Source organism: Dermacentor albipictus, chromosome 1, assembly GCF_038994185.2.
Source record: "Dermacentor albipictus isolate Rhodes 1998 colony chromosome 1, USDA_Dalb.pri_finalv2, whole genome shotgun sequence".
Lineage (NCBI taxonomy): Eukaryota > Metazoa > Arthropoda > Arachnida > Ixodida > Ixodidae > Dermacentor > Dermacentor albipictus.
The window spans coordinates 296,670,095-296,683,470 of NC_091821.1; the positions used below are offsets into that span (position 1 = coordinate 296,670,095).

Sequence of the window (13,376 nt, forward strand, 5' to 3'; positions counted from 1 at the left end):
TGACCAGGTTGCCACATCCAAGATACGTAACACGGGCGACCATGACCAAGTGGGGCAATGAAACCAGATTCTGCAATCAATCACTTCAGTGTAGCTTGCACAAAGACCAAGGCTATCGCGCAAGAAGAGCAATCCTCAATGAGACTAGGAATATGGGAATGAGAAAGCTTGCATTCAAGAAAGAAGCCACTCTGCTCTGCAAGCACTGCAGGCTCAAAACATTATATTATTTATTAGTTACCTGCATAGCCTCGTAGGGCATTATAGCAGGGAGGTTACAGAATTGAATAAATAAATGAACAAATCATTTCAATGCATGGAAAAAAGCATAATTTTCTGTGATGTATACAATACTCGATGGCAAACTGTGCCAATCTCGAACAGTTCTAACAAAAAAGGAATAATGGAAGACGTCAACCTTACAAGAAAATTCCCTGACCTTCAAACAGTGGTCAAGTCGCTTAGATATGTAGTGTAGTGCCTGGATATATTTTTTTCGGTTTATACCTGTTTTAGAATAATAAATATCGTGGAAAAATTTTAATCTGATATGCCTTCTACGATCCTTCAGCTCTTGCCATTTAAGTTTAAGCTTGCTTTCTATCATGCTAAGCTGCCGGCTATAGTTACCAAGAACAAATCTAACTGCCCTATTCTGGACGTTTTCTAATTTATTTGTAAGCTCAGATGTGTGTGGGTCCCAACAAACACATCCATATTCAAGTATTGGATGTTAATGACTGCAATACAACTGTGTTTTTAAGTTACTCGGTAAATGACTTAAATTGCTCCGCAAGAATCCCAAAACTGATGCTGCCTCATTTCCAATATACACTCCGTGCAGGACCTATGGGGGGCGCCTTGAAAGCCGCACACAGCGCCACTTGCGGTGCGCCTCGCGTGCAATATTGAGAATCGTAGCAGATGGTAGTAAGCTATGGCGGTGCAAGTGCCCGTGGCTGGTGCATTAGTCCTTTGAGCTGGCCTTAAAGATATTGTAGTGGGATCGTTCTTCCGCAATGCCACTACGAAGAAAGGCGAAAAACTGCATCAAAGCGGGCATGTTTTGACGTCCACGAACGGCTTGCTACGGCGACGTCGGTCTGGCAGGCCGAATGCGTGCATCAGGCGTTCGTCTCGCAAGAGGCTTACTCCATAACGATCGAGGTAAGTTATTCTTTCATGCTTCGAATATGTTTGGTGCATACCCACTACCCGTGTACTTGCAAATTATTGAGGCTGTTTAGAATTATCGATGGCTTAGATGAAATCGCGGCCACTGGCTAGGCGGCGTTCCTTTGTTACGACCGTGGCTTCGGGTCACGACTATTCGCAGCCATGTCGCCGCGTCTTGCGCTGTGTTTTGCTTAAATTTGTCGCTCGGTGTAATGACCCATTTCTTTATGTTCTTTTCCAAAAAGAAAAAAGTTTTGTAAAGCGCAAACAAGGGACACGGCACAAACGGAAGGTCAGACACAGGACAGGTACTACTTTCAACTGTTTATTCCACAATGTCGTCAGAGAAATGCACAGAAGCGTGTATGTTTATGCACTTCTGCCATTGCATGGTCCGCACAGCTTACTTATGTGGGCCAGAAAGCCACACTTTGTTTTTTCCTGCAGACCCTAGTTTTGGTAGCCTAGCTACTCTTCGTCCTAGCTTGATTCTACAGAGTAGTCACAGTGGTGCCATGCCGCTAGGTGTGTTTACGTTAATATGCTAGGTAACTCGGTTCACTGCTTCATGTTCCTAGCAAATAAATAAATTGTGCACAGCTCTAGCTGACCTCGCATTGCATTCCCAAATTTTGTGAGAGGTAGATGGTGAGCTAATAATGTTTATGAAATTGTTCCCTCAATTTTGTGCAGTATTAAAATGCCTTGCATATGTTTCTTTTCTCATCAGCTGGATGCCAGCAGGAACATCACACAAGCTCACTGCACCTGTAGAGGTGGTGTCTCAGGGCAGTGCAAGTATTCAGCAGCAGTGATTACACGTGTCAATCAAGAAGACGTCCATAGCAAATGTGTGGAAACGGCCATCGGTGAAGCAGCTTGGTATGTATAACAAGGAAGTATTGTTTTCGGAAATGTACCCATCTAAGCGTCCAGATGACATGCTGGTGAAGCAATCAACTCAAACTGCCCCTTGGGCATAATGCGCCGCCAAGATGAACAAGTAAAGGAAAATCTAGCAAGCTTGGACAGACTGCTCGGGCGCCTGGGTCATCCCAACGAAATATTTGAAGCAGAGAGCACTCCAATTGAAGAAGTGAGTGACTACTTTTTTCTTGAGGTAGTGGTGACAGAGGATGAACGCAACAACATTGCAAAACAAATGATTCTACAGAGTGGATGCCCACAGTGGCATTGTGAGAGGGCACTGAGAATTTCAGCGAGTTCCAAGGATCACAGGATGAAGACACGTCAAGCAGACTTTAAAGCTTGAGAAAACAACTGCCAACGCTACACTCCTTTAAAAGCGCTGCAGGTGCGTACGGTGTGGCAGAAGAGCCAGTCGAACGGCAAGAGTACATATCCAAAGAGGGGTGCAAGGTGATTCAAGTGAGTCTTGTCATCAGCACTGTGCAGCCATGGTTGTGATGTAGCCCGGATGGTTTGGTGGACGAAAAGCAAGGAATCTGCTTGCTGGAGATCAAGGCCCCTTCCAGGTGTGAGACACAGCCCGTTGTTAATGAGAACATAAATGTGGACTATCTCCACTATGAAGAACAAAAGCTGCAACTACGTGAAAGTCGCACCTACTACATACAAGTTCAAATAGACGTGTCTTGTAGGTGCGAGCATATGTGACTTTTAAGTGTAATTGCCAAAGGGGTCGCAATGTGTTGAAGTAAAAAGGAACGACTCCTTTCTGAAAAAAGTTGTGCAGAAATTGGAGTGGTTTTTTTAGGCACTACTTCCCAGCTGTGCTGACACGCCAACGTCTGTATTAAACTTTAGCTGTGTTTTCTTGTGAAGCATGTTCTTTTTTATTGAACGAAATGTGGGCACGCTTGCACAATACACCAAAAATAAAAAGAGCTGTCCAAACATTTGCTTTTTTTCAAAACACTCACACAGTCTTGATGACAGGACCTTGTAGGTTAGCCAGCACATTGCACACATGCATTATCTTGTCGATGTGATACTTGAGTTCTGGGGTTAGCCTTTCATTCAAGATGGCAAAAATCTTGATGCGTTGAATGCACTTCTCCACATGAATGATGTGAGATGCAACTTTATAAGTTTCTTCCATCTCCGCCTTGGTAAAGTACTTGTTCGCCTTTGCAAATGGTGACCTGACAAGTGTGACGTCCTTACTTTTTAAGTTGCACTTTACATGGGGAAAACCTTTGTCCGCCATCACCATATCCCCCGGTTTCAGCAGGTTAATCAATCCAGAGTCGGAGATGATGTACGTGTCGCTCGACCTGCCACCAAACACATCCGAAATAGATGTTGTGTAACCGGATGGCGTGATCCCAACTAGAAATTTCATTGTAAAGTCGCTCTTGTACTTGCTCCAGCAGTTTACCCTATCTGCAACTTTACCTGGGTTCTCAATTCTGTCTTCTGGACAGTCTACAATAACCCTACAATTGGGATAGTTCAGACGGAAAGAGGAAGGCATCGATGATTGTACCACATCCCTCGAAAACCACTTGATCCACCCTCCGGTACTGACGGACAGGACATTCAGCGTGGCATAGAAAATGCGAGACGCGCTAGTTTGATGCACGCTTAACAAAATGCCTATTGCAGAGAATGTGAGGCCAAGCTTCATCTTCACGAGAAACAGCAGAAGCTTGATGTCCACCGCCAGGTCCAAGTATCTCTCGCCACGCACCTGTAAAATGAGAGGTGTTTTGTGAGAACAGCATTTACAGTAGTGATGAAACCAACCTTCAAAGCTTTTCTTTTCTTACTAATTCAGAAACTTCCACAATTTTGAAACGAATGTTCAGCTGATTTAGTGCTTTAGGTGTATGAATCGTTTCTTCAAACTGTCCAATGCCTGAACACAAGCAGGCGGTATTTTGGTGCAGGTAGACATCCCTCCCAAGTTTAAGCTCCTCTGGCCTGTGCATCTGCCACATTGATGCAAACACTCCTGTGTAGTGCTGTTTTGTGTCTCACGCCAACACTCTTATCTGAATGTCGCAGTTGACTATGTTTAGGTTCGTCCCCTTGGCGCCTAATGTGACCGCATTGCCAAATGCAAGCTTGAAATCACCAGAGTATCAATTTAGACATATGTTTCTCATTCATTCTCAAACCACAGTCCAACAATGGCAATCCTGATGCAGTTGATGGTCTTGTCCACTGTCAAAATGTTGTTCAGCTTGAGAAGACCAGGGAAACTTTAACTCCTGGCTTATGGGATTCCAACCCATCTGACCTGCCTGAGGTTCAGTCGCTTTGCAAAACTTTTCTGAGATCTGTATTTGGAACTCAAAATCTGTTTTCATACATAAAGTGGCACACTGATGCTCGAGGACCATGCTACGGGTAAAAACAAGCTAGTTGCCCACTGAAGTGCATTGTGAAAGGATTAAAAGATGCACCTGATCTCACTGCACCACCATCTCCTTCATCAAAAGTTCAACGGATGTACGCACAAAGCCAGCGTTTGAACCCTGCAAGAACAGACACCTTTTTGCGTCTGTCGTCTGGTGAAATACTAAACGCTTTCCAAAGGCTGACTTTATCCAGCGCCTATGTTTATGCACCTCGTACGAACAGCTTGTTTTAAGATTTGAGTTTGGGCATGTGGTTTCCTATTGAGAGCATGGTCCTAAACTGTCAATGTGCTAAAAACAATTCTCCATCACTAACGTTAAATAAATATTGTCAGACCAGGAAGTCAGTTTTCTGTTTTAGTTGTGATCGATATCTCACTCAGCTTGCACACGGGTAGCTGAAATCTCGTCAGCAGATACACTGTCTGCTAGCGCACGTGAAAACGAGGAGAAATACCATCATCAAACAAAAAAACATCATCATCAACATCAAATATAAAAAAAAAAGGCTGCACCTTTAGATGAACGTGCATGACATCAGCATATCTATTTTTCAGTTCAATTTAAATTGAGCAACTTGTGAATATACTCTCATTGGTGTCATTTGGAAGGTGATCTAACATTTACTCGTGGCAAGAGGCTCAACAGGGCCAGAAACACCGTAACTGTCACCCCAGTCAGGTCACTGAGGGCATCGTCGTTTTCCTTGTCCACCAAGGACTGGTAGCCGTAGAAACCTTTTGGTTGGTGGTCTTCTAAACGCAATGCAGTGACACTTGCGTCAGCCGTTGCAGGCTGTTCAGGTGCAAAGAATTCAACCTGGGTGGATGCCTCGCATTCACCGGCGAACAGGGAATTCATGACTCCTTTGCTGTGGGCTTACGGTGTCTCTAGCGTCTTAGTTGAGACCTGCATAAAACTGATGGCATGTTACAATTTTCAGACAAGAGAATGAGGTGTTTTCTAGCTTTATCTTACCCTAGAATACCGATTGTATGCCACGTCAAGAAGCCCGAACCAGGTACACCAAGACACGAAAGCCCATGCAAGGCTCACCACAGTACCCCTGGGAAACTAGGTGAAACTGAATGAATGTTCATTGTGATGAACGAGAAGGGAACTACCATCGCAGGTTTTTAATATAAATAACAACAGCAAAGATTGACCCTACAGGATTGTTCATTGCCTGGGGGACTCAAATTATGAAGTGGCGGCTGACAAAACCCAGCTTTTTTCATGCAGCCATTTGCGACCCGAGGTGGTTCACATTATTCTTCTGAAGCCGTTCTACACTCAATAGGACTGTGCACGTTTTGTGTTCCAGATTGCTCTTCAGTGTACCATTATGTTGTTTTGTGTTGCATCGGGGTGATGTGCTTTTAACGGAGGCAGTAAAGGCTGCTTTTCATTTGTTTTTGGCACAAGTTTGCCACAATAAATGTACAGTTGTTTTTTATTCACTGCTGCATCATTTGTCATTCATGGCAATATGTCTGTCCTGCCTTTTAGTTTTCAAACATGAGGAGCACCCACCCTGCATTCCTTTTTTTTTATAATCTGCAAATTTTGAGTGGGTACCTCGGTACCTGCTCGTTACCTTATGGTAGTACAGCAGAACGTACCTCAACTCCTTGCAGTTGTTTAGGTTCGTTATTCCCATCGGTGCCTTCATGTTCCTCCAGCAGTAGTGTGACTGCTGGTGCTGGACAAGCTGGCACGTCCATGGTAGCTGTAGGTGGTCCAGCTTGCACTATGTTTGGCAAAGATGTTGAGGAGCAGGCGACATCTGCAGCAGTTGCTGCGGCTGTTCTCCGCTTCTTAATTCTAAAAAGAAAAATGCACACTGTAACTTCTCTAGATAATCTCAATGCAGGCTGGGATTGAACGAGAAAATGTCTAATTAGGGGGGGGGGGGGCACTGCTACTGTAAGTTTTGAGCAGTTGCAATCAGCAATGTTTGGCTCATGCTGACATAGCACGCACGGACTGAGGTGCTGTAGTAGAACTGCTTTAGATTGGAGCAATCTCATTTACAGCCAACAGGTCCATATCATGAATCTGCTCCCCCTTCTCTCCGTCAGGCTCTGGTGAAAGACCAATACAAACGAAAACTAACAACTGCCAGATCTCTTAAGACGAGAACAAACAGACTCGATTTTTGTTCCGCATGCAAATTTGTCCCCATGCTGCCCACTTTGGGCGTTTAATCACCCCCGTAATGACTACATGCACTGCTTTTTACTCCTAAGTATGCACCACTCAAAGTGCGTGCACACTTGGCCAGGGCCGCTATTTTGGAGCGATGCCTTATGCCTTATTCAACGCTATTCTTATCATCCACTGCACACGGCCGCCTGATCCCATTGATAATGTGGGCAGACCGTCACTCTGACCACTGGCCAAGCGTGAAAAGCCTGAAAAAGCATAGAATCGGAAAAGGCATCGCTACGAAATACCGGCCCAGCTTGTCTGTGTGAAGTCATTTCATTTCATTTTTATTTCCTTTAAGACCCCCTGTAGGGGGTTTTACATATGGGGTGGAGTTAACATGAGAAAGGAAAACATTTTTTTTCATGATGACAGGTGGGATGTAACTTTTTCTAGGAAGGTTGATGGACAGGTGATGGCTGCAATTTCATGGGGAAGGTCATTCTAGTCGCTTGCTGTTCGGAGGAAAAATGACTTGGAAAATGTAGTCGTACGGGCACGTTGGCGTGAAACTTTCAGCAGATGACCAATTCGGCGAGACATGCGTGATGGCGGTGCGCAGATGTATGGCTGCTTTTTGAGCTGGGAATAATAAAATTTGTGAAATAGGCACAGGCTAGAAATACAGCGACAGAGGGAAAGACGGCATAATTGGGACTGTAGCTTGAGAGATGAAACACTAATATAGGATGAATGAGAAGAAAGGGGGTTAACCGAGGGTCCCGATTTTATTAGTCATATCATAAGAAGCCAACAAACATGAGTATGAGTATGAGGAGTAAATGAAACGGGCGGCTCTGTTTTGCACAGCTTCTAATGAGTCGATGAGGTAAGCTTGCTGTGGATTCCCGATGGCGGATGCATACTCAAGTTTTGGCCTGATTAATGCTTTATAAGCAAGTAGCTTTACGTTTTGAGGGGCGTCGTGAAGATGACGTTTAAGAAAGCCTAGTTTTTTATTCGCAGATGATATTAGCTCTGTTACGTGCTCGTGCCATGATAAGTCATTGCTGTTAGTGATACTGAGGTAAGTGTAGGATGGAACGAGTTCGACAGGAGAATCGGAAATCTTGCAAGTAAATAAATGCGGGTTGTGACGACGATGAAAAGACATGAGTTTGCACTTATTGGGATTAAGTGTCATCAACCAGTGATTGCACCATGATTGAATGCAGTTAAGATTGTCCAGAAGGGATTCTTGATCAGCGGTATTAGTAATTGGGGCATAAATAACACAATCGTCGGCGAACAGATGGACATGACATGATAAATTTTGTGGTAGATCATTAATATAAATTAATAGGAGGGGGCCAAGGACAGTTCCCTGAGGAACGACCGATGTTACTGGTAGACTGTTAGAGTAGTTGTTAATAGTAACGGACTGTGAACGACGTGTGAGGAATTCTTTTAACCATGCAATAATTTCTCGATGCAAGTTTAGTCTGGAAAGTTTTAAGAGTATACGTTGATGAGGTACCTTATCGAATGCTTTGGCAAAGTCTAAAAAGATGGCGTCAGTTTGTAAGTTAGCATCAAGGTTGGAATGAAGATCGTGAAGAAAGTCACTGCGCTTTTCTTTTTTGCGGGACTTATGGTGTAAGCCAAGCTATGCTGTAGCGACCTCTTGAAGCTTCCGAGTGCCATATGGCTACCCCACTGTACTATTTCTGCGTTAATTATGGGAGCTCTTCGAGGAGCCACAACCACATCGTCCCGCGACCTCTCGGAGAGGGGAGTTGAAACCCCCAGTTTGCGCAACTGTGCTCTAGCGGCTGCGCTTTTGCCAGCACTAGAGTGAAATCGGTCACACGAACCATCGATCACACCGACTGACGAAGTCTTGGCTCGGGTGTTGCCAAGAAATTATCGCTTCTAAAAATGTCAACACCTGATGGCTAGTTTAAAAAAAAAGTGCCTATTTCGCGGAGTTCTCGCCTGTCATAGCGTCCAGCCTTATCTTCCGGAAGAACGGACCGCTTACAGTACTCGTCAGGAAATATCGGCACGTACGACGGGGACGACACATCCTTGGACGGCGCACCCCCAACAAAATGGACGCTGCATATCTTCGTGTATCGAGAGGGCACCCAATTTGTTCTGTCGGCACTGAAACGTGTAGATGTTAGTGGCACAAGAAAAACAAAAACGCAGAATGCGACACGGCCGTGAGAGAAGTCACGGTCACGGGAACCAAACTTACTTTTCTCGTCACGCAGCCGTGATCCACTGTTGCCGCTGCCCGACAAAGCACGGACGAGTTGAGAAACCGGCAAACATCGTTCCCGCTGGGCACGACGTTTACCTGTTGGTACAGCTGACTACGCAGCAATTCATTATTCCAATCAACTACGCATTGACGCGGTCACGGCGGCACGGATTCGTATTCCGGCAGCAGCACGGATACGTTTCCTTCTGCTCGAGTTCTCAACGAGTGTCTTCTCCAGCCGCGCGGCGGCGCGCCAGTCGCAGCGCACGTAAAGGCGCAACTGGCCCAAAATAAAGCCCCTCCATACACGTTTCCGCCGACCAGGTTAAGTACCGCCAACCTGCCCTCCTCTCCCACTCAGCTTCCGGCGTCAAGCGGAACTTGCATAGCTGAAGCTTCTGTTCCGAGTGGAAGTGACGCTATGTTTTAACGCGACAGCGTTAAGGAGCTCGTGTCGCAGAGAAGCCGGTATCGTCGGCGTTGGCCGTGAGCGATAAATCGCGGGAGGCGCTTCATAAATAAAAAACAAGTTCCAAGATGGGCTGGGTGGGAATCGAACCAGGGTCGCCGAAGTGTGAGACGGAGACGCTACCACTCAGCTACGAGTTCGCTGCTTCAAAGCGGTACAAAAGCGTCTCTAGTGAATGCGGTGTTGCCTTAGAAATGTGCTGTAGAAAGTTATACTGCGGTGTATATCGGTAATTATGAGCCTGTAACTTATAGAAGTCGCAGTTACACGAGTAGCGAAGTACGTTTCCTCTACATTTCTTCTCCGCTCTGCACACGCAGAGCCATCTTGCGGCAAACACAGAAGACCCCCTCCCACGGCCGCCTCGATCACGCGCACACGGCGGGGCTTGCTCCAGCCGTTCCATTCGGATGGAGAGGGCGTAATTGCGGAGAGTGGCCTGGCCGCTCCTTTCGCCGCACAGCGGCGCGCTTGCCCGACCCCTTGCCTCCCCTCCGATGATTTCGCACGAGGCGATTTGCAGCGCCTTGGACGTATTGCGTGATGAAGAGTGGCGGAAAACCGCGATGAATACAAATTTACACAAGAACACCAATGCCTCCTGCGGCTAGGTATTTATTTTCTTACTCAGCTCCAGACGCTGCAGCCGCATGTTGTCCGGAGCGGGCAGTCATGATGCCATGCGAAACGAGTGCTCCTCGGAAAACAATCATATCTGCGGGTTTGGGCGCAGCAGGCCAATGAAAGCATGGAAAGGCATTACTTTTATATAAAAGTGCCACGTCTCACGAGGCAACGCAGTAGTAATTTTTTTCCCCTGTAAATTCATGAACGTTTGTGCATGACGTACTAGCTCGGTCAGAACGTCTTTACCGGTCAAAAAACAGCCTGGAAGGAAAATGGCAATTGTACTATGAAGAAAATGGGCAGGCGATGTTGCACGCTGAGCTGTCAATTTTATATTCCTTAGGCGAACCCATCACTGTTCCTTCTGTACGAGAGAATCTGCTCACCAGAGTCGACAGCCGCGGAGAGCAACGTCCTGTGGCTCTGATTAGTCGAATATCATGGCTATATTCGTGGTAAAAATTACCAGCATCACAAAGTCACTGTATGCAGGAATTTATTTACAATAAAAAGTTGTCAGCTCGCGCGCGCTCGAGCTGTTTAAACGCGCAAAACCTTTCGACTTAGCGGCTTAGTGATTATTTTTTTGCGATAGGCCACTCTGTCCGTAACAAGAGCAGCAATGTTTGATAGGAGGGGCTTTATGAATTTATTTGCCGCTATTGAGGTAGTGACCGAGGCATGGTCTTTTCTTGCCTCGCATATAAATAGAGGGCAGCTCTCCAGATGCGGCAAAATCATTGCCGTGATCTTTTTGCACACATCGTTTGTGCCAATACGTGGCACTGCGATGTCGATGGCCTTCTTTACTTTTACAACAACAGCTACAAACTAGGGCTTTGGGAACACCAAACCCCCTCTAGTTCGGTGGTTAAGTCCCATCACTGGTGATATTGATCGTCCCAAATCATTCAGTCTTGGGCAGGCGCTGCACATCCTTTGTTCTTCTATCACATTCACGACAAAACCGGCGACGTATGCTACTGCAGCGGTTTCCACTGTTGAAGGTGGCCACTGCACTGAAAAAGAAAAGGTAAGAACAAAGCGCTGATATCAGGACTAATTAAGGAATATGGAGCTCCAATCCCGGCTTGAAAAAGTAATAAGCTCGAAAGGCTATTATAACTGCATGCGCAATGCATTAAGTCTGCCTACTTACAGGGCATCACTTTTCCACGAAACTCGGTGCTTCACAAATGCTAGAAAACAAAACGGTACAGAAACTATATATTAGTGACCGGCATGAAAAAAGTGCAAAAGCATGGGGAAACAGCACTAGCTTGAAAAACAAATTTTTTTAAACGGAGCTGGGGCTTATGCATACCTAGGTAGGAAATCGTTAGTTGCTGCTGACACACTGCTTTGATCATCCGCAATATCGGGTGGTTCAGACAAGCTGAAAAACAAAACAGTGCAAGAACAAGAAGTTGGTTACCACTACATGGGGTGTACAGAGGTCGAGCGTTGCAGGGGCAGCGCTTAGGCACAGCGGCAGCTCACTCGCCAGAATAGATATTTCAAGACACGTGCAATGCAGCACATCAAGTCATGCATCAACGCAGCCTTAGCTGCGTCTCGATCGTATTATGCTACAAGAAACAACGTGCACTGTGTAAACCTGATTTGAGGATATACAGAGACGTACCTTGATTTCCTTGCGGTTTCCTCTGGCTGTCAACACATTTTAGAGCGAAGCTGACGCCAGATTGTACACGCGCACTCACTTCTCCAAGCATGTGCCATGCCGCCGCGCCGTCGGCATTAGAGTTACTGTATATGCTACTGTGGTAGCATATACAGCAGCTCTAGCACGAGTTAGTCACTGGAAAAAATTTCAGAGTACCGCATTCGTTTTCCCCGCGCCACCGACGCGTTCATTGGCCCAACCGTACCACGTGACTTTGGGGTGCCATATACCTTCCGAGCGCCGGGCGGGCCGGCTGAGTCGCGCAGGTTCCCTACGTTTTTTTTTTTTTTGTGTGTGTGTTCCGATTGTCGCTCTCGCGTTTGACTGCAAGGAAATCATGCCTGGCTGCTGCGCTTTCGGATGCAGCAACCGAACTGAGTCTGGAAAGACTTTTCCCTAGATTCCGACCGGGCAAAATGACCGAGAGCGTCGTTCTGCGTGGCTACACAGAATCGGCCGGGAGAACTTCAAGCCTACAAAAAACACCCACGTGTGCGAAGGATAAGTACACCTTGCTTGTGCTTTTCGGCACTGTTTTAGAAGATATTGTTACGCCTACTCTCGCCCCTCAGGTGGCCCTTCTCGTCCCTATGCCGCACGCTCCGATAATGCCGCCACTGATTCTCCTGCAACGAACCGCCCCTATTCTCGTTCGCCTTCGCCCCAACGACGACAATCTCGCTCTCCCCAGCCCCGTCACTCCTACCTATTCGCCGACTCCCTTCAGACGCCGCTCCCAGCCGGAAAACTAGACGATGCAGCGCCTCGAGGTGACGCTGCATTGCTCCCTACGCCGCCAAATCCTCTACTGACTTTGCCCACTCATCTGAACCTTCTTGACGTGCAAGTCGACGGTGTTTCTGTGTCTGCTCTCATAGACACTGGGGCGCATTTGTCCGTAATGAGCGCTGCCCTTCGTAACCGGCTCAGGAAAATTATCACACCCGCCACGATGCCTGTTGTCCGTGTCGCCGATGGCGGAACAGCCCCCGTAATTGGTATGTGTACCGCACGCGTCTCCTTCGCCGATCGCTCAACAATCGTGCTATTCACAGTCATCGCCCACTGTCCCCACGACATCATCCTCGGCTTAGACTTCCTCTCCGCACATTCTGCTCTCATCGATTGTTCCGCCAGTACTCTCCGCCTTGACCTGCCTGTTCTGGATCCTGCTGAACCACACCCCAGTCGCCTCAGTTCCGCCGACTTCGTTCGCTTGCCACCTTCGGCACTGACCTACGTTGACCTAGTGTCATCCCCACCAGTCCCCGACGGTCACTACATCGCGGCTCCTATGCAAGACGTCCTCCTTACACACGGGATCACAGTACCCCATACAGTTTTATCTATTACGGCGAATTGCGTCTGCCTGCCAGTGGTCAACTTTGGCTTGACAACACAAGTGCTGCCACGTGGGATGTCTTCGGCCCAGCTTTGTTCATTCGAGGATCACTCAGTAGCATCCATTGCAGTAGACACTTCATCCGATACTCCTCTACCATCGCCGTCGACAAATTGTACCATCGCTGACTTACGGAAAATGATTGCCCCCGACTTCCCTCCGAGCACGCTCGTGAACTCTACCGCGTTCTGTTTTCCTACCACGATATTTTTGACTTTAACGATCGTCCTTTAGCCCAAACTACAGCTGTCAAA

The 13,376-nt window shown here is 46.9% G+C and overlaps 2 protein-coding genes and 2 pseudogenes across 3 annotated transcripts in view; 2 read left to right on the plus strand and 2 right to left on the minus strand.

The window, feature by feature from the left end:
* LOC139050420 (uncharacterized) overlaps nt 1–13,376 on the minus strand; it is a 516,820-nt gene that overhangs the window by 198,551 nt on the left and 304,893 nt on the right. The window lies entirely within an intron of this gene.
* Nucleotides 1–13,376, plus strand: part of LOC139054459 (protease-associated domain-containing protein 1) — a 102,810-nt gene that overhangs the window by 71,192 nt on the left and 18,242 nt on the right. The window lies entirely within an intron of this gene.
* On the plus strand, nt 1,913–2,957 carry LOC139054458 (uncharacterized; annotated as a pseudogene).
* Nucleotides 3,077–13,376, minus strand: part of LOC139054457 (uncharacterized) — a 47,816-nt pseudogene continuing 37,516 nt past the window's right edge.